The 25591-nt window shown below is 39.4% G+C and overlaps 1 protein-coding gene across 8 annotated transcripts in view; it reads left to right on the top strand.

The window, feature by feature from the left end:
* neo1a (neogenin 1a) overlaps positions 1-25591 on the top strand; it is a 113628-nt gene that overhangs the window by 18321 nt on the left and 69716 nt on the right. The gene's annotated exons all lie outside the window — the stretch shown is intronic.

The following is a 25591-nucleotide window of genomic DNA, read 5'->3' as shown; positions in this document are numbered from 1 at the left end:
ATTTTAAGAGACCTGCCTTATTTTCTCTTTCTCTTAGTATTGCTTTTTAAAAAAGAACTAAGTAGAAAGTACTTTTTACCCGACTACTGAATTAATTGATGGGATAATGGTTATAATACTCGGTTACTAAAGTAATCTATAGCAGCAGCCCTACTCACTTTGACTAGTGAGATTCGAATTGACAACTTCCAGATTTGAAAGTTGAAACCTTCATGGCCTAAATTTTGACATGCATTCTGGATTCGTTTCATTAAGTGGTAATTAAATAATGAGTCATATGAGACTAACCAAACCCTGAATATTAATTACGAATGAATATACTGGGTAAGTCAGGAGATCATTTCCACTTCAAAGTACAAACCATGTAACTATACAAGAACCATATCTAGAATGCCCTCCAAAAATCACTTGATATTCTTCTTCGTTCTTAGGAAGCTGCTTATCCTAATTTCACTAGAAGATGAGAGTATATCACTGCCTCACAGCTCCACAAAGAGGCTTGTGCCAGAATGGCAAAAGTGAACTTGCTAAGTATGAACAGTTTAAAACACTGAATATGTGAAAGACAGCCCGGCTGCTCATTTATGAACCATCATTAGCAGAAAAAAAAGCAAAGACAAATTTTTGTTAGCAGCGAATGCTGTTTACCTGAACATCATATAAACAAATTCCTGCAGTTTTTAAGTGTTTTTCTTCTCTTTCCATATTTTTTTCCTGGTTTCTAGTATTGTTTGTATACAAATTCATGTTCCTCCTCTCACTTGTGTAATAGCCGCTATAAATGTTTGCTCTCTAACCTGACTATCTTTTTCTTTTCTTCTTTTATTTTGTCATTGTGGAATATGGGAAAGATTTAAGTTCTCTCACTTTAGACATTTTGCAAAACATCTTCAGACTTGGTTACATAAAACGAAGACACTTGCAGGTTAGTATTCTGTGCCGTTTGATCGTGATATTGATATAATGTCTCTGTTACTGCTGAGCCTTATCTAGTGCTACTGTTTTTGTGATTCACTTACTGTATCATAAAAACATTGTGTCGTAGATATTTTTTGCCATCTCTACTATCAGTCCGTCAGTTTATCTAGCTCTGTTCTGACATGTTTTGGATGAGTGACGGAGTAGACTGGAGCAGTAGCTGATAGTTGACCTTTTCATCACGATGGCAGCATGGTGCTTTGAGCAAAGTGTCTTTGCTCCTCCTCCTGAGTCTCGCCACTGGATGCCTTCTTACAAAGTGATATCAGGATTTGCTGTTTATTTAGGCCCAGAAGCCCTCTCTCCTCTCTCTCTCTCTCTCTCTCTCTCTCTCTCTCTCTCTCTCTCTCTCTCTCTCTCCTGTTTTCCTGTTTTCTCACTGCTAATCTGGTGCCGTCAACTGTCCAGCAGAATCTCACTTTGGCTTTGCCGTCCACTGCCTGCTCTATAACACAGGCCTACTGTTGCAACACAGAACCAGTGGCAGCAATTTTGCTTCTAAGTGGGTAATGTTTTTAACTTCAGCAAGCTCAGACCGCTTGTGTAATGCGATTCCAGATTTATTGGCTGAGACGAATGGAATTTACTTTTTAAGTCCGGCTCAAAATGTTATTATATTAAGAGGCTCTCATTCAGAGAAAAGTTTCAGAGAATGTTGCGTGTTGTGAATAAAATTTTTGACATGTTGCCTCCTACTAGTTGATTTTTGTCAACTAGTACAAACATTTTTTTAAATACTAATCATTAGATCCATTTACGCCATTATTTTAATCATGATGATACTTGATTGTAAGCATCATAAAAATGTCAGAATTATGTTACAACTAAAATACATTCGCACCACAACAGATTTTTATCCCTTTGTAAACTCTTTACCCCGTATAGTCGGCATATTTGTGGAAACATTTTTTAAAATCGGCTTTACTATTTTGTAGATGATGATTGTAATTATTTTGCCTGCAAGAAATGGAAAATCTGCCAAATATATATAAAATTATACAAAAATATAAAACCTTACAAAAACTTTAATGAAAAAAATTATACAATCTAATATAAATTATACGTAGTTATTTAATGTGTCATAGAAAGTATTCTTCTGTTTATTATAAATCTAGATTTCTAAGAAAATATATATTTTTTTTGGTGCACAGGTTTTTTGTTGTGGTTCATCTTTTGACTTGATTTAATGTTAAGTAAGTCCCCATCTTATGCGTTTGATTTATATCTGCAGTTTTTCTCTGATTATTAGCCTTGACAATGGCATTAAAGAGGGCCAAATTGATTTTAAATGATATGTATTGGACAGTTAATTAAGATTAACTTAAATAGACCTAATTGTCTATTTGAGGAAGCCATCAAGCTGTTGAGGCTGAGTGCTGTACAGATGCTGCCTCAGGAACCTTGTGCCTTCGAAGTTAATGTCACTCTACTCTTATTGATTGTTTTCCACACCCTTTGCCCTATTATGGCTGCAAACCGGCCAAGGCTGCTATAAACAATTAGGCTGCAGCCGCTGTTATTATAGCTGCAACATGTACTTTACACCCTTTAAGTGATTTCCCCCTGGCAGAGGACGAGGCAGCTGCATGCAACCTGCGTCTCCCACCCCCCCCTTTCCACGTCCTATCGGAGGAGAGGGAGCTGTAAAAATGGAGGGCGTCTGTTTTTGCCTCCTCTTTTCTTCTGAGGTTTTATTTATACCCTCTACATCGGGACAAAAGAAATACAGCCAGTGTAATGTATCATGGATGAAATGTATGAAGTGTCGCTTGAGTGATTCAGCAGGGACTTCTGGGTGATATATATATATATTTTTATATATATCTCTCTCACAGTTCATGACTTGAACAGTTTGGCTTTGTTCATTTTTTTTTATAGAGCTTTTAACATTTAACACTCTCACAAAGCAACTTTACAGAAATCTGGATGGAGATTTGTGTTCTGATGAGTGCTGTAGCGGTTAGAAGTCGAAACAGAAATAAAAAAAGCAACGCAGTGAAAAACGAATGATGAAACGGGCAAATACGATATACATAATTGCAGTGACAGTAAAAGAATGCTCGAAGCAAAAAGAATGAAAAATGTATATTTTGAATTTATATATTCTTGTAAAACTGCTTCGTGACAATCCATATATTATAAACCATGATAGATGTAATATTTTTGCCTTGCACTAAAAAAATCCCATCTGCATAAACATTGCTTCCTGAAATCCCTCCACATTTAAAAAAAAAAATAAATAAAAAATTTCCAAACAAAAAGGTTTTGTTTTGCATAAACACACCAGCGCTGCAATGGTCTTTCAAAAACGGTAATGTCAAAGGTTTAAGCATATCATTAACATCATGAGCTGCGTATGTAAAAAAGGTCAAATGCATAAACACACAAACATAAACAAACACCAAGGATTCCTATATGAGGATTGACTGCATAATGTTGCACTTGAATACAAAGTAAACAAGACCTGAGTATTATTGATGATCTCCCGTCAATGTACATTCATATAGTACTACAGTTCAGATGAGGTCCAACTAAATCCTCAATACAGAAATCTCACTGGTATACCTCATCACTCTGGAGTAATGCAATAAGCACAAAATACTGAATTTACAATAATTGAAAGATCATAGCAGGGACATGGTCAGAAAATAAATGTTGCGTGTGCTAAATGATGTTTTTGATGTTCGGTGGTGTTTGTGTCTGAACCTGTCACAGAAGAACTACTGATCGTGGCGATTTCAATTAACTATTTGCAGATCCAAATGGAATATACAAGCTTAAACAAGTCAGGATTAATCTTGCATAGAAAAGTATGTTTAAAGACTGAGGGAGAGTGAAAACCAGTAGTACAGTGTAAAATTTGCATCCCCTCATTGTACATGATGGAACACAATGACATAAAAGAATGGGTTGAGTTTGGCTTTGCTTATCCTCGTAAAAGGAAGATTCACTACAAATCAAACCAAAGCTGATTAAATGGTCCTTTCCTGATGGGCGTGGTCTCTGCAGGGCACAAGGGCTCACACAATAGTTTGTGAAACTATGACCTTCAGAATCTTGACTGAGTTACAGAGATGTATTACACTTCACATTGCTCCACCATCATCAAAACACCAGCCGAGGGGATATCTTTTAAAAGAGCAGTGTATGTCTCCTGTATACCTCCAGGGAGGTGTAGAATAGATGCCAAAGGGCATTGAAGGTGTTTTGGCCAGTTGTCATGACCCATCAAATATTCAGACTTTATGCTTGAGTTTTTTTTCCATCTTTTAACTGTAGTTGTAGCACACTGTTTTTCTCAAATAAAAAGAAAAAAAGTTCTTCTTTGGGAATTTTTATGCAAATGTTTCTAATTCTGATATTTGGTATATATATATATATATATATATATATATATATATATATATATATATATATATACAGGAGTGCAGAATTATTAGGCAAGTTGTATTTTGAGGATTAATTTTATTTGAGGATTAATTTGAACAACAACCATGTTCTCAATGAACACAAAAAACTCATTAATATCAAAGCTGAATATTTTTGGAAGTAGTTTTTAGTTTTAGCTATTTTAGGGGGATATCTGTGTGTGCAGGTGACTATTACTGTGCATAATTATTAGGCAACTTAACAAAAACAAATTCATACCCATTTCAATTATTTATTTTACCAGTGAAACCAATATAACATCTCAACATTCACAAATATACATTTCTGACATTCAAAACCAAACAAAACAAATCAGTGACCAATATAGCCACCTTTCTTTGCAAGGACACTCAAAAGCCTGCCATCCATGGATTCTGTCAGTGTTTTGATCTGTTCACCATCAACATTGCGTGCAGCAGCAACCACAGCCTCCCAGACACTGTTCAGAGAGGTGTACTGTTTTCCTCCTTGTAAATCGCACATTTGATGATGGACCACAGGTTCTCAATGGGGTTCAGATCAGGTGAACAAGGAGGCCATATCATTAGATTTTCTTCTTTATACCCTTTCTTGCCAGCCACGCTGTGGAGTACTTGGACGGTGTGATGGAGCATTGTCCTGCATGAAAATCATGTTTTTCTTGAAGGATGCAGACTTCTTCCTGTACCACTGCTTGAAGAAGGTGTCTTCCAGAAACTGGCAGTAGGACTGGGAGTTCAGCTTGACTCCATCCTCAACCCGAAAAGGCCCCACAAGCTCATCTTTGATGATACCAGCCCAAACCAGTACTCCACCTCCACCTTGCTGGCGCCTGAGTCGGACTGGAGCTCTCTGCCCTTTACCAATCCAGCCACGGGCCCATCCATCTGGCCCATCAAGACTCACTCATTTCATCAGTCCATAAAACCTTAGAAAATCAGTCTTGAGATATTTCTTGGCCCAGTCTTGACGTTTCAGCTTGTGTGTCTTGTTCAGTGGTGGTCGACTTTCTGCCTTTCTTACCTTGGCCATGTCTCTGAGTATTGCACACCTTGTGCTTTTGGGCACCCAGTGATGTTGCAGCTCTGAAATATGGCCAAACTGGTGGCAAGTGGCATCTTGGCAGCTGCACGCTTGACTTTTCTCAGTTCACGGGCAGTTATTTTGCGCCTTGGTTTTTCCACACGCTTCTTGCGACCCTGTTGACTATTTTGAATGAAACGCTTGATTGTTCGATGATCACGCTTCAGAAGCTTGGCTATTTTAAGACTGCTGCATCCCTCTGCAATATATCTCACTATTTTTGGCTTTTCTGAGCCTGTCAAGTCCTTCTTTTGACCCATTTTGCCAAAGGAAAGGAAGTTGCCTAATAATTATGCACACCTGATATAGGGTGTTGATGTCATTAGACCACACCCCTTCTCATTACAGAGATGCACATCACCTAATATGCTTAATTGGTAGTAGGCTTTCCAGCCTATACAGCTTGGAGTAAGACAACATGCATAACGAGGATGATGTGGTCAAAATACTCATTTGCCTAATAATTCTGCACTCCCTGTATATATTAATATAAAAAAAAAAAGGTTTTATTAGTTTTTCTTTAGTGCTTATTGTGCATACTATACTTTGGGGTTAAGGGTTAGGTAGGGGTATGTAAAGGTAAGGAATCTAGCTTGGGTCTTGGGTAGGTATGGTTGGTTAGTGGTTAGTAGACTTGCCTCACACCTCCCAAGTTGTGGGATTGAATCACACTCTGCCTTGTGTGCATGGAGTTTACATTGCTTTTCTATTCTTTGGGTTTTTTGTAGACCCTATAGCACATACAGGGGTTAATGTCATGTGTGCAATACATGTTTCTATATTGTGCCAAATGCTAGTGTGTTTGCATGATTGTGTTTTGTCATGGGTTGGCACCTTGTCCAGTATGTTCCCTGAGTTCCCTGGAAAAAGCTTCAAGCTGCTCCATAACCATGTGTAGGGTAAACAATGTAAAAATGGATGGATGGGTATTCTGGATTTCTTCCATTTTAACTTGCACAGGCCCACAAATATAATTTGTCTGGTTATGTATGACGTAACAAGGCAGCACAGGCCTCTGTGTTTTTCCTTTCCACATGCTCTTGTTTTATCGATAATAGGTGCTTTGTCCAATATGTTACAACCTAGGCAAGGATGGGTTATGCTGAGCTCAGATAGAAAATGGTCTTTCCATTTCCTTTAGCCTTTACAGGATGATTAGCCTGCAACTGGGTTGCACTGAATTAAAAATATGTAAGCAAAACTAAATTAGCATGGTAATGTTAGTTCACCAGCACTGCTCATTTGTGGTCCCACATTCTTGTTAGTTTCACGAAATTAGAACGCTATACGAAGGTTTTAGTAGCTAAACACAAAGACTTGTTGAAGGAGAAAAGCTTTGCTCAGTTGTAAATCGTCAGCATGCTGCTTGTACAGGTCTCCAGAGTGAGTTTGCAAGCTGTCCGCCAGGCGATTACCGCAAGCAGTCTGGTTCATAGACAGGTGAAGGGTAAAAAGGTCTCTGCCTGTGAGTCTATGCTAGGTTTTATTGAAAAGTTCAGATGTGTCTTTGGCTGTACTACTTTCAGGTGTGGGGTTTGAGGTATCTAAACTGGCGTGTGACTTGGGCTTTCTATTTTTCTCAGTGATTTAAAACTCGACAGCTAAATGGCTATAAGTTGGTAGTACAGGATCTGTAACATCATGTTTTAAAAGTATTTCTTTTTTACCTGACACAATTTTTATTTTTTTTGTTCTAAAAGCAAAAAACTTTAACTCATAAAGAATCAAATATCAAAAGGAATGTATGTGCACACTATGGGTTTGTGTGTGTGTGTGCTTGATCAGTCTTTTACACTCTGATAATTGTGGTGGATTACCACCTACAACTAAGTCTTAATACCCCAATTTAGCCTATTTTCCCTTATCTGCATTATTCTCCATAGCAGTAACAACAATCTCATTCAGATTCATCTCTATAAGTTTATCTTTTAATAAGCAAGACAAGCCAGGGCAATACTAATATCACACATCTGTGTTTATGAGGTATTTGTGCTATCTTATTTCCTCTAGACCTTCTACATCATGCAACATTAGTGTTTTTTGTTTTTGTTGTTAACAAGCACCAGTCTTAAATGAGTCATGGCTGTGTCTGATTGGGTTCTCTGTGGGATTGAGTCAAGGCCCCTTGCCATCTCTGATTGCCTTCCACTTCCAATAACTCAACAGGAAGTAATCAGTTCTATGCCAGGAGTTTTAACCCCTGCTGCCTCCCCCATCTGGAAACAAGATGCAAATGAATGCGCAATGGGAATATTGGACCGTTAGTGGCAAGAGCCAGCCGACATATAGACTTTCCTCAGCAGGAAGCAACAGGCGGCGTCCGAGAAAAGGGCCAGTTCTATTCACTTTCCATCATAGCTGCTTCTATTATGGCTTTAATTTGGTATTAAGCAGATTACTTTTTTAAGCCAGTCCAGCCTGTTTCTATAATCTCGCGCTTTACACTCAGTGTTGAAGCTCAACGCTAGCTGTTAGTTCACAGGCTCTTGTGGAATGATAAAAATATGTCTGGAAATAAATCTGAATGCTCACATAATGCTCTTTAATTGTTTTCCTAAAATCTTTTGATCGGTTAAATCTGCCTATGGTTTGTAAGGGTGCTATGTAATGTTATGCTAGTCCTTTGAAATCATGCAAAATTTCAGGCATGTTGCAAATGAAGGGTAGCATGCATTGCATAAATTATAAAATCAAGTATGAGTCAAAAGTAATGCTAAATGTTATAAACAACTAAATCTAACCTCAGACTTTGTTGTTTTCAGCCCTCAGTTTATCACATGACATCATAGTCACCGTCACTGCTGAATGGTTATTAAAAACGTATTTCTTTATTTGATGATAATATAGTCATATATTACATTCAAGTAATTTATTTACTATATAATTAAACATACAGGTTGCTGTTCTGAGAAGATACTGCATGATGAGAGTGCACAATGCATAATAAAAGTGTATTTTTATCGAATCGAAGACTTACAACTCACAAGTCGAATGCAGCATTAATAGTAGCCATGTTTTTAGTTTATATTGTAAACAGTTTCTGATTTTTATCTGGGAAAAGTAGCACAGTGGTTTAAGGTTTTACCTTGTATTTGCTAGTAGGAATCCAAATAAAACTACAGTCAGTGCAATCAAAATATGCCGAAAGATAAAATCATTTATCCAGCTGTGCCACAATGCTTCATGCATGTCATTTGAAAGGACCAATAGTTAAGCTTCATGCTGGCCAGGGAAGGCTTAACTTTCCTTAAATTGATGGCTTTTATGGAAGATGAGACAAATATACTGGGGGGATGGGGGGGAAAAAAAAGGTTTTCTAAAATGTAGCTTTTCTTTATTAATTGGTATTTATAAAAGTGTCTAACAGTAGGGAATAGTGTATAATAGGGGGACAGACCCAATTTAATATATTATTCTGGTATTGCATAACTCAAGAAAAGAACATTCCCCTTCTAGGTGGAAAACATTTATATCAAACCGTTTAGTTTATTATATGACTATATCAGAATGATGTCAGCAAACATGCATCTCCAAGTAGGCCAGTGTGTGTGACTGGTGAGGAGCATCCACATTTTGATGCATTATCCTGCCGTCTTAGAGCAGAACTGTCAGCAAGCATCAGTAACTGGCATTGTGGAGCCCTGGGCTGTGTTGCCTGACCCAAGGCATCTGTAATACTGGGGGCATCTTCTTGCCTGCTGATTTTTTGGTCGCCTCTCCAGGGAAACGGCCAGCTCGTGAAGTAGGACAAGTCTGGTGTCGGCAACTGACTGAAATGAAGACGTCTGGTGGAGGCGGGCTGTGATCAGACAGCGCTCCTGCCGTGCATTCATCTATGTTCTGTGGAAATGGCGCTGAGAGTCCCAACAGAGGGATGGGACTGGGCTGACATCCGTCACAGTCGCCTTTGTTTGAAAAACAGGGCGCTCTGCCCACTCCTTGAGACAAACTAAGGTTGTCCAACAACTGTTGGTTTTCCTTCAAGAGGCTCCATTATGCTAGAGAAAACAAAGGCAGTAGATACTTGTGTTTTGTCTAATTCAGTGCTTTATTTCTCCTTCGGAAATGATGAATCAATTTAGAAAAACTGTATAATAATGCACACTTTCCTCATATTTTTCTGTTTCAGGAATGAGCCAGCTTAATGATCCAGGAAGCAAATATTGTGTTTGAGTTCTTTCTAAGCTTTTTAGCTGTCTTTTAAAGAAAATGAGAGAGACTTGCACACACTGGCATTCTCCTATTTAAAACCCTCCTCCCTCCAATTTAGAGCTTTTGGTGAAGGATCTGTCCGATGCGAGACCTGTAATTAAATTGAAACGCGACTCTCCCCGGAAAGCCTTTTAGTGGGGGAGCGAAGCTTTGCGCAGATCTATTTTTTCCCCCCATCGTATGTATGTCTCCGGAAACACGCACCGAACAGTCTTCTAGCGAGCAGATAAAGCCTCAGCTACTTGCAACTGCCTGAACAACATCCCGCTCCCATTTATTCTTCCAATTTACGTGACACAAATCAGAAGGAGGGCAGCACCCAGAGACGCACAATAGGCAAAAATCCGTACAAATAGTCAGAGCTCACTGGAGTGTAATATAGCCATTAGAGGTGTTTTCAGGTGCAATCTGTCTTTGTGGAGGAGGAACAGCAATGCGCCGCACTCGCACTGTAGTTCATTTGGAGCACGTCTTGCACATTGCACCTCTTAACCATGCCAGCTCACTTTGATTGTACATCGCCTAATCTCTGGAGGAAGAAGTGCATTACTGTTATTTATGGCAGTGCGTAATAATTCGCCCAGAACTCATAATGGATTGTATGAGCGGTCTGGTCTGGTGAACTGATTTCTCTCTATAGGAGCAGTCCAGCTGAATGAGTGATGCAATAGAATATTTGGGTTTAATTCTTTTATGCTCCCTCCTCGAATCGGCCTAGACGTGAAGGTTGAATCGATACCTAATGAATTTCATATTACATTCATTTATCACAATGGAAAGGGAAAATAAATATAAAGCTGCTAGAAATCAGTGCACGCCCTGATACAAATCCCAAGTATACAAATGAGTAGTTTTGCTACTCTTGAAACGGATTGTCCTTTTTCGTCCTTTTCACCCGATGCCTGATATTGATTAACACCGAGATGGCAAGCAGTATCTGATTTGATGTTTACTGCCTGACAAAATGTGTCCAGGCACACTGCAGCAGGCAGCTCTTACTGGAAATCCCTCTCAGGTTACCTGTCTGCAGCGAGTGTGCGAAATCCTTTGTGTATGAAACCCTTTGTTGCATCTTGCCATGTTTTTTTCTTTTTTTTCTTCTTTAAAGCTTTTAAAGAGTCCTGTCTTGGCTTGCATATTACCAGCTTGCTTTCCCTCTCTGTACTGTTTGGAATACAAAATGTTGTGTAATACTTACGCAATCCTAAAGCTGGATGGGACAAATCTAGCTCGGTATAAAATGCTCACATGTATTTTAAGAGGATTTGATCTCAGGGTTGATGGTTTCTTTATTCCAGCAAACACGGACTCTCAAACATGGGTAGGTGAGTGGTTTGTAGTAGAGCCATGGGTCTGCCACAGATGAAGTAGGAGGGGGGAGGTTCAGGGTTAGAGAGACGGGGTCCCACCGGGACTCAACACGCTCATTACAGCCAGGAGGCTGCCATTGCCTGAGGGTCACCATGGTAACGGGTGGTATGTGATTCCCACAACAATGCCGATCCTCCCCCAACCTTCCCCGCCATTCCCCCAATCAGCACATGAAACAATCTATTTCTTGGCATACTCCATAATAGTGGACTCTTGTGAAGCTTTACCTTGTGGTGGTGGTGAGACTTTATACACTAGCATGCATGCTTGTAAATGCTGCACATGCTTTTGTGAGCAGGGATAATCGTGATACATTTTTTCCAGTGCAATTGTGTGATGGTGGATGCATCAGGTCTAAACATTAGCCACACATTTTAGAATAAAGAGGCTTTTAAAGAGTGTTTGTATTTGATTGATGAAGCCCATGTTATGAGCATGTGGCACAGACTGAATTCTGGGACAGCAACAGAATTAGCACTGGTTACTCCAGTGCACAGACAAGTGGGTTGGGAGTCTTCCGACTGCACTGATCACCAATTAGCACGACCTATTGAGCACCCCTGCCAATCTTCGAAGGTCTTGCTAGACATGTTCTAATGAGGATCTGGTCATATCTATTATTCATTTACATTGCACATCAATATGTATGTTACAATTACATGTGCCAATGGCGGGTAATAATCATATAACGCTGTAATTTTCTCAGCAGAGCTGGTAGACAAACTTTGCAAATTCACACATTAATGTAACATTAAATTAAACATTAACATTTTATAGTTTGTATGCCCAACTACAGAGTTCATTGAAAAAGAAGTGTAATCATTCCAACCAGCTGGTCTAAAGGTTCTTTGTGACTGGAGGATTGTCAAATAGACAGAACTGCTGAGGATGTAGCGATGTAAAAATGCCATATGTTCCTGATCTGCCATATTGCTGGTGTGGCATGTACAGGATGTGCCATATTGGCTTCCTGGTCCTGCAATGCTGGTGGCTACTACCTGGTGAGATGCCACCTGCCTACAGACCAGTCTTGCCACACTCTCTAAGGATTTTCAGTAACAAGAAATGTTGTCCTCCAGAAGGCAGGCTTGTCTTATTTGGTCACACTGGGTGAATCCCATGAATAACAACAAGAGTGTTGATTGATTGTATTTTCAACAGTGTATTCTTGTACATGATTGTGCATATGTGTCTGTGGGTTGAAAGTTTTTGTATTTGCATAGAAGTCTGTTGCCATGTCTGGACGTTATAAGTTTTGTTATTATGAATAAGATGAATTAAGTTAAAGTAAACACACACACACACACACACACACACACACACACACACACACACACACTTGTTTTCCTCTTAATTATGATTTGTATTTAGCCATTGCTGTGGCAGCCTTTTGTTTGTCCCGCTTTTGTCTTTGTGAACTAGCCACTTTTAGGGAGGACCCTGCTATCACACCGTGTTTTGAACCCCTGTGGTCTTGTATTATACTGCACTCAACCCTCAACATGCTCTCAATTGTAAAGAATTTATTTCTAATTACTTTCCTTAAGATAAAATCATTTATGTTTATAATTAAACTCTTAAGCTTGAGTGGCGTCTTAGATATTGGACTTTTGAGTTTTCATCATTTACATGCTAGTCTTTTTTCACTTTGGTTTCTGTTTCTGACATTAGACACACAACCATTGGGCTGCCTGCTGATAATGGTGCCTATAGGATTTAGCGTTTTCTTTGCGATGCAGCCGTGCTTTAGTCAGTTTAGCTCTCTCACCTTCAGATCCATTGAGACAGATCCATTGTCCATGCTGTAATTTGTTAGGAAAATTAGACTTTTCATTTTTAATCCCTTATGTATGTTGTTTGTTTTTTGTTCTTTAGAAATGAAGTGCAGTTTAATGCCCTATTGTATTTTCAGCATAGAAAAACAAAGGAATAACAAAAATGCATCAAGCATCTAATTAGCACTAAAAGCATTATGGATATTACAAAATAAACTTATAGGAAGTCAGAGTCCTATTTTTGTTATTCAAGGCCACTATGTTACTGAGGATTCATCGATCTTTAGGATGTTGATTGTGAGTGATTTAAAATTATCCACCATGCTTGGATTATGTTCTTAATGTTCACGCATTTTATAGTCCTGACACCAGTTGTAGGAGATTTAGAGACAAATCTCTAAACCTCTGAACCTGCATTGCTGTTTGTCTTGCACATATACTGGTTGCTGTGTGTTTGAGAGACTGGACAACAATGCAAATGAGAAATATCCTGGACAGCACAGTACCTCGAGACAACATTATATGGTCATGTAAAGCTGCCGTTATTGGGACACTCTGCTCCAGCTCTTGTTGACATGATGGTTCGCAGGATTAATATCTGCGATGCCTTAATATCTCCATGTTTATATGGCATTACATTAAGCAGGCATGGTGCCTTACTTTATCACAAGACCTTTGTATGTAAACAAGCGAAGGACAAGCGTAGACTTCCGTATCCGTGAATAACCTGCAACTGGCAGAAGCATATGAATAATTAAACATGTTCTTTCACTGTGATGGAGAGCGTGTCTGTGCTTAGGGAACGGCACTCCAGCCGTGAAGAGGGGGCCTTGGTCATTAAATATAAAAATTGTTTGTTGCTATTAATGACCCCCTCTAATGCAGGTGTGTGAATTGGAAAAGGACAGTCCATTTAGCTGCCGGTTTTTGTTTGAGTATACTCTGCTTCCGACATGCTGTTTGTTTCCTTTTCATTTCTCTTTCCTTGAATTGAAGCATGGTTCACCTTCACCCAGATCCCTTTCTTTTTTACCCAATTACAAATGGCATGTCTCTTTTGGGTTTGTCGGGAAATAAAGACTAATCTGTGTTAGACAAATGCATCTGTAATAAAGGAGTTGCTCTCGCTTCGTGTTAAAAGCCTTTTAGTAGCGTTGGTGTTAAATATTTCCTCCCGTTACAAATCGGCGAAGGCAGCTACATGCGTATTTATGCATTCAAAAGCTGAGTGGCGCTTCATGAAAGCAGATACAGCCAGCATAAAAATAGGCTTGTAGAGGGGATTAAAGGTTCATGGCCAGAGTACCCTTCTGTTTGGTGCTCACCACAGATGACCAAGCCTGGGTCGCTCTTCAGGAAAGAGCTTTTTTAGCAAGGCCAAATCATCACTGCTGCTGAAGTAGATGGATGTTCAAAACACAAGCAGGCAAACATGATGGTCTTTTTCTACTGAAATGCAGAAAAGCGAGTTGTGTTTTCTGTAATAGCTAAGGTTTTTCTGTTGTGCTGGCCATTTCTGAAAATGGATGCAATAGATGATCAGAAAAGCTTTTTGCAGCTTTGGTACCCCCCCGTTCCATTAGTTGTTGATGCTCTTCAACGTGAGATGAAGCAGCATTGCTTTGATAAGGAAGACTTTAGATCTCTGTGGCAAATAGGTTTATTGAGTGAGGCTGCATGTTCATGTTCAGTGATGGACAGTCTTCATCTTCTGAGCCCTTTTCACACAAAATAGATAATCAGCATAACCTTTCCATTAGTGCGTGTTTTTTTTATTTTTTTTTCGCATCAGTTGTAGCTGCAGACTCTGAATAAAGGTTGATATTTAACCAGCATGTTTATACCTGGCATAAAAATTGTCAAACTAGATGTGACACAAATCAAAGGATTTTAGCATTTATTACTTAATCGGTCTCTTTGGCAACCCTGCATTCTCTTTGGCCGGAGATGATTTGCTCTAAATGACATTCCAGATTGACTCTGCCATTCTTTTCACCAAGAATTTCATTTTTGACACAAATGGCTAAAGTGGCACAATGAAAACATCTTCATTTGAGGGTTCTCCTGAAAATGCTAAAGCCATCAGTGGGCAAAAGACTAACGGAGCAGATATTAGTCATGGCCTCTCCGGGCAGCCGTGGAGGGATCACATTACTCTCTCAAAGTCAGTCAGAACAACACTTGCAATTGTTTGGCATTTCTGAACTTATGAATGTGGAAGAGGACGGATAGTACTCTGAGTGCCAAAGGAATTCTGGGTACTTATGCAAATGTTACTGTATCTTCCCTTATAATGTATATGCCCAGGAACTGTCTTAGGTCTTTGTTCTGAAAGTCTTCTTAGGAGATCTTTTCTGTTTTGTGTCTGCATTTATCAGTAAATAAAGTAAACTTGTCATGCATTATTATTTGCTACCCACTAAGAATATTGGATGTATAGGATGTCACTGGTAATGTTTGGTTCCATACTGATTTTTATGTCTTTGAGTCCCCCGCTTATACTTGTTGGGTCGATTGAGACAATTGAGGGACGAAGGGATGAAGCAATTTCTTTTTTTTTTGTTGGTGTCAACAAACAATATATGAAGAAAGTATTGTGCGGTTGACCCAGATATGGGCAAGGACATGTTTTCCAGAGCTGTGGGTTGTGTGTGCAGAGGTCTGAAGATAAGACAAGGTGTGTTTTGTCAGGTTCGATGGAAATCAGCCAGGGTGCACATCTGTGTCAAGTGCTTTGGCGCACCCCTCTCTGTGTTTATGAGAAAGGTGCTGGAATGTCATGGCGTAGATAGGAAGGGAAGATAAAAAGAATCCATGGTCCAGATCTCTCATTCCTTTGTATAAATGCCCTGCCAACACGTGCACACAAGCAGGCTGTGTTTGTGTCTGCGTGGTTTCGTAGTTTGTGTTATTGGCTTCTTATCTGTGGAAGACTGATAACCACCACAGTGGGGTAATTCTCCATGTCAACAAAGAAAACACTGTTGGCTCTGTAAAGCCTACTCCTCCCACACAAAGACCATCTCAGGTCTGACCTTTTCCAAGCACGTTTGTTTAACACCTCCATTTGGTCCATTCCTTAAACTTGGGACAAAGGTGCCTCTACTGATTTGAACACAATTTATGTACAGTATATTAACACCTGCATTTGAATGAGGGCTGGAGGGGAAATTGTGCCAGCTATAGATAAGCACCTGCAGTATCATGCCTCAATTAAAAAAAAAGAAAAAGATCTGGTCACATGCTTAGGTACGGGTTTGGGTTACTCGTTCTGAGAATAGAGCCTGTCTGTGTGGGGTCTCATTCTTTTTTTCTAAACCACCAGTGCTGTTAATGCACTGGCTTCCTTTCCTAATCTCTTCTCCCCTCATGGGAAGGTCTGTGAAGCTCAGGCACTGAGTTTAACATGAGCAACAATCCCCTCCCCTAACCAGGAATCTGGCACAACAAAGGCAACAAAAAACAGTAATGGGGAACAGAAGAAAGGAGAGCACGGCATTCCAGGGCACCACAGTGGAACGGCAGGCTCGGCTTTTAGCCATTTGGAACCTTTGAGAGGGGGAGATAGCGTGCAAATAACTCCCACTAATGACGACTCTTGAAATCAGCTCTCCTTATCTTTACTTGATGTTTGGCCATTTAACCCTTACAGAAAGAAAGGAAGCCGTCTGCAAGCTTTCAAGTCTCAATTTGCATTTAGAAATTAATTTGACTAGGATGCATACCTTTTGGTAGATTTTTTGCAGGTTCAGAGGAGAACTGCCTGAAAATGTATACATTTTTTACATATTTGTGTATTAACATGTACTTAGTGCATCAACCTGATCTGCTGCAGTGAATTTCTTTTACTTAGAAACAATGTGCTCTTTTAAATTTACCGTAGTTCATTTCTCATGAACAGTGTGCATGTATATGGCTCTTCTTATCCAACTATAGATAATGAATGCTGTTGCCTTGGGTTAAGTTCAACTTCTGTGAATCTGTGAACATCACTGTCTGCAAATGAGTGTCTGTCAACAAGCTTAAAGTGAGCGTGGGCCCCAGGGGGTGGCGTCACGTGGCCCAAGAAAGAATATAGGGAAAACTAAAAACATAGAATCTGTAGAAGGAAAACATGTTCACATGTTTTAGATTGAGCTATATAATAATACTTTATAAAGCATGCTGTGATAGGCAAGTTATTAATAATAAGGGTGGCATGATTTGTGCCTTATTTCTCTATTAGGGCATGACCAAAGGAATTGTTTATTCATTTGTACTTCAACATTTTCTCAACTTTAACAATTTGCTCTTTAAAACTCACTTATTTTTTTCATTTATACTTAAATGTATATATTATGCGAGTTATCACATAAATAATAGCAGCTTAAAATAGTTTCATCAGCATCTTTTATTCAATATAATAGATAAAAATGCAATTTCCTGTGACTTAACCTGCTGTGACTGACCTGTGCTACTGCAGCTGTCTGTCTATTGCGAATCTGACACTCAAAAATCTTAACCTTTTTAAATAATCTTTTAATCTGTTAATAATAAATTATATATAATAGATAATATTTCAATGTTCAGGTCTGTGTTGTTGTTTTTACAGAATAAAAAAACGTATATAAAAAATGTAATTTGTCTTGCAGCTGGAACTGTGGTCAAAATTGCTGGCCAATTGTTGTTCTTATACACTTCCAACATATCCTGGTTCTTCCCAGCCTGTCGGACCAGGGTTTTCTTGATGCACAGCAATGCAGATATTATGATATGTGGTTGAGATTCTGGAGGTGTGCTCCTGTGTGAGCCTCTGCATGCTACACTAACTTATGTGCAGCTTTGCGGAACTATAAAGTGGTCTTTAACTGCAAATGTTTTCCAACTCGCATAAAGAAATGCATTTTGGAATGGGATTCTGTAGCGCGTTATAACGAACCTTTGATCACCCCTCTGCCACGGCGTTAAACGATTCCTTCCAAATCTTACAGAACATGCAGGAACTAGCAGTGTGTTTTCTTCAAAGCACACCTTCCTCACACAGGCTTTGAAGCCTATTACAGACTCGAGCACGTCCACAGCACATTCATTTTTTTCTTCTTCAACATGGGATTGACTCGCTGAATTTTTTATTTTTTTTGCTGATCGAGTGGAGCAGACAGTGATTTTGTAGATAGGAGGATAGTGTTTCCCCCTTGCACGTTTCTCAGTCTTAGCACTGGAATTGACTTTCTGAATAGCTATGCTATAGCAGATTAGATCAGGTACAGTGCTCCAGAGAGTCGAGCTGTTAGTTTTAGAATAATGTGCTAATTAAAATTGCTTGAGTGGGATATGTTGTTCAAGTCACCCTGCTAATGAAGAAGTGTTTGGTGCCAAATGTGAAATTAACCTGCACTGCACTTGCTGCTGGGTGTTCGGCTCGGTGGGTGGGAGGGTGTGAATGTGGAAAACTGAATAAATCTTATATGAATCATATCGCAGTGAGGGATGATGAAACAAACCACATGTTGGTGAATGGTAGTAAACTGCTATGAATGTAAGATTTTTTGCCGTAGCTGTGCGGTGCAATAACTTTCCTCGCATTTCTAGTATACTTATACTTACAGAATACTTATGTGTCCATCACTGCTGGTATTTGTGTAAATGAATTTCTGGAAATGACTTTATATATTAGCTTTTTTTCATGGATGTTCACACTGTTTCTGCAGGATACTTATGGAATAAAGACAAAGAAGAGAATTTCAGACCATGCTATTGCTTGAAAACTGGCTTTGAAACCCAGTGCTGACAAATTGCTTGGTGGCTGAGTTTGCAGAGCTCTGCTGGAGTTTATTGATTTTGGTTTGTGCATGTGAGCAAGATAGCAAAGAAAATCCTATAGCGTGTTTCATAAAAGTAGAAGAAAAAAAAACATAATAGTTTTTATATAATTACGTGCACTTCATTTTCCTCATTCCTGGAGGAGTAAGATAAATTGTGTTATATGTGAAGATCATCTCATGGGTAGGAAACTATTAGATGTAGTAAAATCGTTCATCAGCCATACTGTGTTCATTTGCTAAAGGTAATTTTCCACATTTTTAAAAGAAATAACCATTTACTATTAGCTGGGTAAACAGTATTTTCCAGTTGAAATGTTCTTAATCTCGGTCCTGCATTATTAAGATACCAGTCAGCAGCTTTAAACTCTTGGACATATACTGATCACTGAGGGCCACATACATCTGCTGATCCACAAAGGGCCAAGGATGGGTTCCTGCAATGCAGCCCAGCGATATGAGACAACCCCCTGTGGTGAAGGAGTGATGGGGTTTAAATCCCGAGCATCTGCTAGGAGCACATCCAAGAGTGGCCATAGTGTGGAAGTGAATCCAGGGTCACTGCTCACCATCAGAGACTTCACCCCATACCCCCACTATCCAAATCATGTGTCTGAGTCTCATGGCCTTGAGCAATCTCTTTATTTATTAATAGAGTTTTCTATCATGTCCTGCCACCTTGATGGGAATGAATGCTCTGCAGTTGTTCATCCGTCTGACTGGTGTAGGCCACTACTTAACGCACGTCTCAAGGGTAAATGGAAAGCTTGTTTTTGTTTCTTTACAAAACCATGCAAGGTATTTGGTAATCAACCTTTTTCTGTATTGCAGAGTATATATATATATATATATATATATTTTTTTTTTTTACCAATACACCAGTTGCATTGGGTACAACCTTGTCATTCTGCAAAATCGAATTTATTAAAAGAGAAATTTCATTCATTGTTTCAATCTGTTTCATTCCATATGGCATCCATTGGGAACAAGAAGAAAAGGTGGAACCCTAGAAAGAGCTTTACATTTTTCTTTGCCTCTGCTTTCGTGGGTGGCTGTGTAGACAAGTCCTTGAGCTATTCTGTCTTGCTTTGATGACTGAAGGAGATGGAGTTCCAATCAGTGTGGTTAATTACTGTGTCCAGAGAAGGTGAGCGGGGCAGCAGCTAGTGAAGCAATGGGGAAATTACCTGAGTGCTCCTGGGATTTGCTGTCTGCTAGAGCCAGCAGGTTGGCTCACTGACATCAGAGATACTGCTTCATATTTTCTTTTACAGCTTTGCTACACTTCTTCCTCTCATTTGTTCCATTGATATAGACCCAAGCTGTTTTTGTGTTAGTGTAAAATGGGAAATGCTAAAATAATGAATGTTGTAGTGAACAATGAAATCTGTCCATGCATCATTTTCTGGTAAACCAAATTCTCGGCATGTGTGGAATTCTGTTTTGTCAGACAATAAAGAGAAGCTGTTCTTTTATCTCTTACTTCACCTGAGGCATGCCGCTTGTTTCTCATGGGGTGACGGTGCCAAGGAAATTGGCTAACCAAAGTAGGTCCCTGGTCTCTGTAAATGAAGCCATTGCACATTTTGAATTTATTCATTGTGGATGCCAAACTGCGCTGAGCTCGATCTCTGAGCAGATGTTACGTTTAACAGGAAATTGAAAGGATAGTTTTCCCATTGAAAAGGGTACATATTTTAATAGACATGCTATTATTGTCATTCATTGACTTTAAGGCACTCAGAGTTTGGCATAAATTCACTTTGATAATTCTAGTCAGTGCCAGTTCCACTTAACATTCACTAATTCAGCTGAGTGCAGTTGCAGGAGGCCCGAGTTGGCTTGAAGGTGTTGTACTTAGGTTAGCTTTGGAAGCAGCTAGGAAAACCCTGCCAAAGAAACACAGGGGTATCTTGAGGTGCTTGGAGCAAAAAAAAAAACCACTTGGCTCCTGTCTTTTTTAATTTGCCAACTGTATGTGTGCCAAGCCAATAAACCTGGCACAGCGACCTACCAATCATTTTGTACAGACTTTGCACTTTGGCCCCTTGCTGTGAGGGCAAAGGCGCTATCTGACTGTCCAGATCACCAGGGAGGCGAGCCATGTCTAGCTGGACACGGGCTTCATCTACTCTGGTGACTACTTAAGTAAGCCTGGACAAGGTGGAGCTGTGGAGCACAAAAGAATAGGGCTCAAATCACAAAAGGCATCTTCCACTCTAGGCCCCTTCCATTTTGTTCAGTGGCAACAATGACCTTTAAAAATGGTTATTGGTTCCACCCCATGCATTATGTCTGCACTTAAGCTCTTTCATGCTTGAGAGAGGGGTCAACATTTAAATAACCAACTATGAAAGGCTTCAAAGGCCTTGTCAGGTTTTAGTCGGGCTTATGAACTTGAGTCTATTTTTTTCCAAGCATTTGATAGACCTTTTTTAAAAAATATTATTTCATGGCTGTAGTCACTTGGAACTGACCATGAGGTCACTACAAAAGAACGTTTTTACACGTGAGCGTGAGGGTTGCTGTGGTAGAAAATAGAATGGGCAAAGAGAGATTTGTTATAAAAAGTTGTTATAAGAATAAAAACAATTTAGCAGTCAATCTTAAATTTGGTGTAAAAAAAAAGTATAGTATATTTTTAGATGAGATTTATGAAGAGATTTAAAAATGCTTAGTCTGTGCTTGTCAGATACAGCTGACCAGAAGTGATTTTCCATAGTTTGGTAGTATATGAGGGGAAAACCCTTTTACCAGTGGAGCATCAGTGAGTCTGAAAAACAAGTAAAAAAAAAAGAAAAGCAAAGGTTAGGTTTTAGAATATATAGTAACAAAAGCTAGGACAGATATTGGGGAGTCCATCAAAACATGCGTTATTAGCTTTATTTATGGTGTGACATCATCACAGGAAAATCCGTGGTGAAAAAAAAAACAAAACAGATATGTCTTTGAGGTTTATTCGATGAAAGATGCTCGACAGGCTGCCGTTTCATGAGAAGGCATGGGGTGTATTTCTCATTGTGTTTGGTGGTGACAGATGGAGGGAGGGGAACGATGCTGGAAGATGAAGGCAAGCATGGAAAGAAGCAGACAAGCTGGAGGAGGGCAGACATGAAAGAGAGATGCTTTTCCACTCTGCTTAACGAGGTCCTGATGCTCGGGGGGGGTGGAGTGACAAAGACCAGAGATAGTAGTGGAAGAGAAAAGTATTTATCCCATCTTATCAATAAAGACTTTACTTGTGACAGCTCCATTGCACCTACATTTGCAGTTGTCTGGAATGTTGAAGTGTTTTATTTTGATCGGCTTTAATATACTAAAAACAGATAGTTGGGATGCTTGTACTGCTCAATAAAGCAAAGCCACAGGGCATTTTCTTTTATGGGCAAAAAAAAAGAAGGGGGGTCGGGGCTGTTAATATATAAATATACATGGACAAGTGTACAGTTTATGATGCAGGGTCTGTGATTTATGGTGAAATTGGGAAGTTAGATAATAAACCCTTTTGTTTGACATTTAAGTTAATTATATATATATATATATATATATATATATATATATATATATATATATATATATATATATATATATATTTTTTTACTCATACTAGGGTTTTGGTTTTGATAAAATGACTGGATTTACTAAACTACAGCTTTTATCAAATCTAGTATTTTTTATTTATTAAAAACAAAAGACAATTGTTACATTTAATTTTGTGAAACATATAAAAAAAAAAATATATATAAATGTGCACCTAGAACAGTAATCAGCCAAATTATCTGCAGAATGTATCTACAGTTATTAGATATGATAAACTATCCAAATCCAAAACTACATGGACCCATGTGAAAAAGTGTTTGCCCCCCTGTTAAAACTGTGGTTCATAACACCTGAGTTGTTTTTCTCGCAACACCCAGGCCTGATTACTGCCACACCAGTTCACAATCAAGAAATCTCCAAAAAAAGACCTGCCTGACAATTTGAAGTAGACCAAAAGATCCGCAAAAGCTAAACATTATGCTGAGATCCAAAGAAATTCAGAAACAAATGAGAAAAATCACTTTCTCACACTCCTGTATATAGTATAGAACAAAACTGCATGACGACACCAGGCCATAAAACCCATCAGTTAGACCTTAAAGGTGTAGTCTAGATTTCAGCAGGGAGCTTGGTGTGTGGAACAAGTTGGCTCTGGCCAGCACTACCCACAGAAGTGTCATTATTAGTTGGTGTTTGGCCTTAGTTCATAAGCATTTTTGGTCCTGTGGTCCTGATTGCAGTTTGCTGTTTGGGCTGGAGTCAAAGGCATCAAACATTTGCTCAAACATGTGGCTTCCTACAGAGAGGTGACTGTGAACAGGGGGATCTGTGTGCTGGATGACTGCACCAGTGACCGAGTCAGAGCAGGCAATGAATGTAAACATAATCTTGTAGAGGAAGCACCCACTAGTGTTAGCTCTTTAATGAAATGAAGTGCTTCTGAATGAATCAGTTGTGCAGTGGGCTACTTACAGCATTTTACACGAGTAGGAGAGTCTGAGAATATATCTGGCATTTCTTTCTAGCTTCATAAATTAGATCCACATCTCAAGGGCACGCTATCCCTGTGTGATCCAATCATTAGTGCATAAAAGCACATACCAGTGTCCTCCAGAGCAAGTGAACACTTCATTCATATTAAAAGTATAAACCCTCAGAAATCCCCCCCTGTTAGGGAAGTGCTGAATGAGGCAAAGTTTTTTTTTTTTTCCTTTTCTTTTTTTTCTCCTCCTCTTTCCCCTTCTCGTCTGCTTAGCTCTGAATGCCTACAAGCACTGCCTTGAGTTGTGCTTCCAAAATGATCTCAGCTTGGAATAAAATGGATTTCGCATTACTGGCATGAAAGGTGAAAGCTCATATTTTTCAAGTAGGCAAAATAAATTACGCACTTGACTCCCATTGCAGCAAAGCAATAATCACCGACTGTTTTAGGAATTGTAAATAGGAACAAATATGTGGAATAAACAAAAAAAAAAAAAAAACCCAGATGTTTCACAGTCGGAGAGAAAAGAAAACATACCATCTCACCATCCCTCACTGCCCTCAGTAATCAGCAAACTGTTTAATTTTTCATTTGCATGAAGTTAAACTTTGCTCATCTGGATCACAACAGACACTCCACACATTTTACATCGTAATGATGTTTCTGCCTGCTGTCACCAGAAATCCAGCTTTCACTGAAAAACAATCACATTCGGCTGCTCTATGTTGGAATGGGGATTCTACCTGAAAGTACCGTCTCGATACTCCTCTCTTCTCTGTCACCCAGCAGGGTGGAATGAACTTCTTATAGATGCCTGAACCTATTTCACAAGTTCATAAATTATTATTTGAAAAGACTGTGTCCATTTCTGACTATATGGCCACCTAAACAGAGTTTCTATACTGATGTAACTGTTAGTATATGAACTCTGAGCTATGCCCCCCCCTTTTATCCCCCCCTTTTACAGCCTCCAGTCCATTAAATAGTAATGATGGTGCATGCATTTAAAAGTTTGAGTTTTGTCTGAACTGTTTATGGACTCTGAGCAGAGAAACTGCTTACTGCTCATATCTTGAGCCATGAATAAATATTTGCATTTATTAGAGGAATTCCTTTGGGCATTAAAGGAGCCCTTCACAGCGTTGTGCAGTTCATGCAGAACAATAAACCAGCTTTCATTCTGTGTGACCACCTGCATCAGTTCTGCCAGTGATTTTAACTCTGAGGGATGCACATGGTATGAATGTAAATGATTTGAATTTGCAATGGTGGTCTGATATCACCTCAGTTGCAGGTCAGTAATATTTGAGCCACTCTTTTATTTTTTTTTCCACCGATGACGGACAACAGCTCTGCGTTTAGGCGTTTATGCGGTTATGCCATGAGGCTGAGGGATGTTGAGTCTACAGCAGGCAGATGGTCTTTCACTTTGGCTGGTGGCTAGTAGGCAGTGTTGCGTGCCACGCCGCCAGCCTCCCCAGGAGCTCCAGAGCTGCTAAAGATGCTAATGATTAACTGTGCAGTTCTACTGATGGCCTGCAGGAGGGTGGAATTTCCCTCTCCCCCTTCACAGGCCAGGCTTTACCATCTGTCTTGCTTTCCTCCTTGCTATCCTGCCACTTCTGTTCCCCATGGCTTATATGCGGTATTTCTTTTCACCGATTTTTCCACCGCGTCCTTACGGTGACCTATTTCCTGTATCTTTTGGAGTCTGAGAACAATACCTTTTATGTAGATGCACTCCGAGAGCACTGTCAACTTTCTCTTGATGCTTTGCACCCAGCACATAACAGCATTCGTTTTACCAGCCATAATTAGATCCAGATGTGTTTATGCTGGAACTGCTTTTCCTTCACGGCAATATCTTAGCTCAACATTCACCACAGAGTGCCATTATCTTCTTTAGCACCAGAGTGATTCGGCCAACAAAAGCAGCTTTTTTTTTTCTTTAAGAGCTCTGCAGTGCTGTCGCAAAAGTAATCAGAAGTGTAAGCGTCAGCAGATGGAACAGATAGAAGCCTTTATAGATCCTGCTTAAACCACAATAACTGCCTCCACCTATGCCAGTCATCCCACACAGTCCATAATGGGCCAGTTTTGGAGTGTGAGGGAGGAGAGATGTGAATGCCCAGGACACCAACCTCCCTCTTTTACCAGCCACTGCTAGTAATGCAACTGTTCAGTGCTAAATATGAGGATGCAACGTGCTACATTTGTCTTGTAGTAAATGTTTCCATAGACCATAAACCTGGCCTAAACCTTTCTGCTATCTTTTTTTTAGGAGGGCATATTTTGATAAATGACTATCAAAAGCCCTCAAAACTCTATAAAAGGCAACATTGAGACAAAGAGCTGAAAATAGCGAAATTTTGATTCACTGGTGCAAAACAACATACACGCACTGTGTACTAAAAACTACAGGAACGCCGATTATTTTACAG

Source organism: Silurus meridionalis, chromosome 9 (assembly GCF_014805685.1).
Source record: "Silurus meridionalis isolate SWU-2019-XX chromosome 9, ASM1480568v1, whole genome shotgun sequence".
Taxonomy (NCBI): Eukaryota; Metazoa; Chordata; class Actinopteri; order Siluriformes; family Siluridae; genus Silurus; species Silurus meridionalis.
The sequence above is the reverse complement of the archived record's forward strand: the minus strand, read 5'-3'. Positions and strand labels throughout refer to the sequence as shown.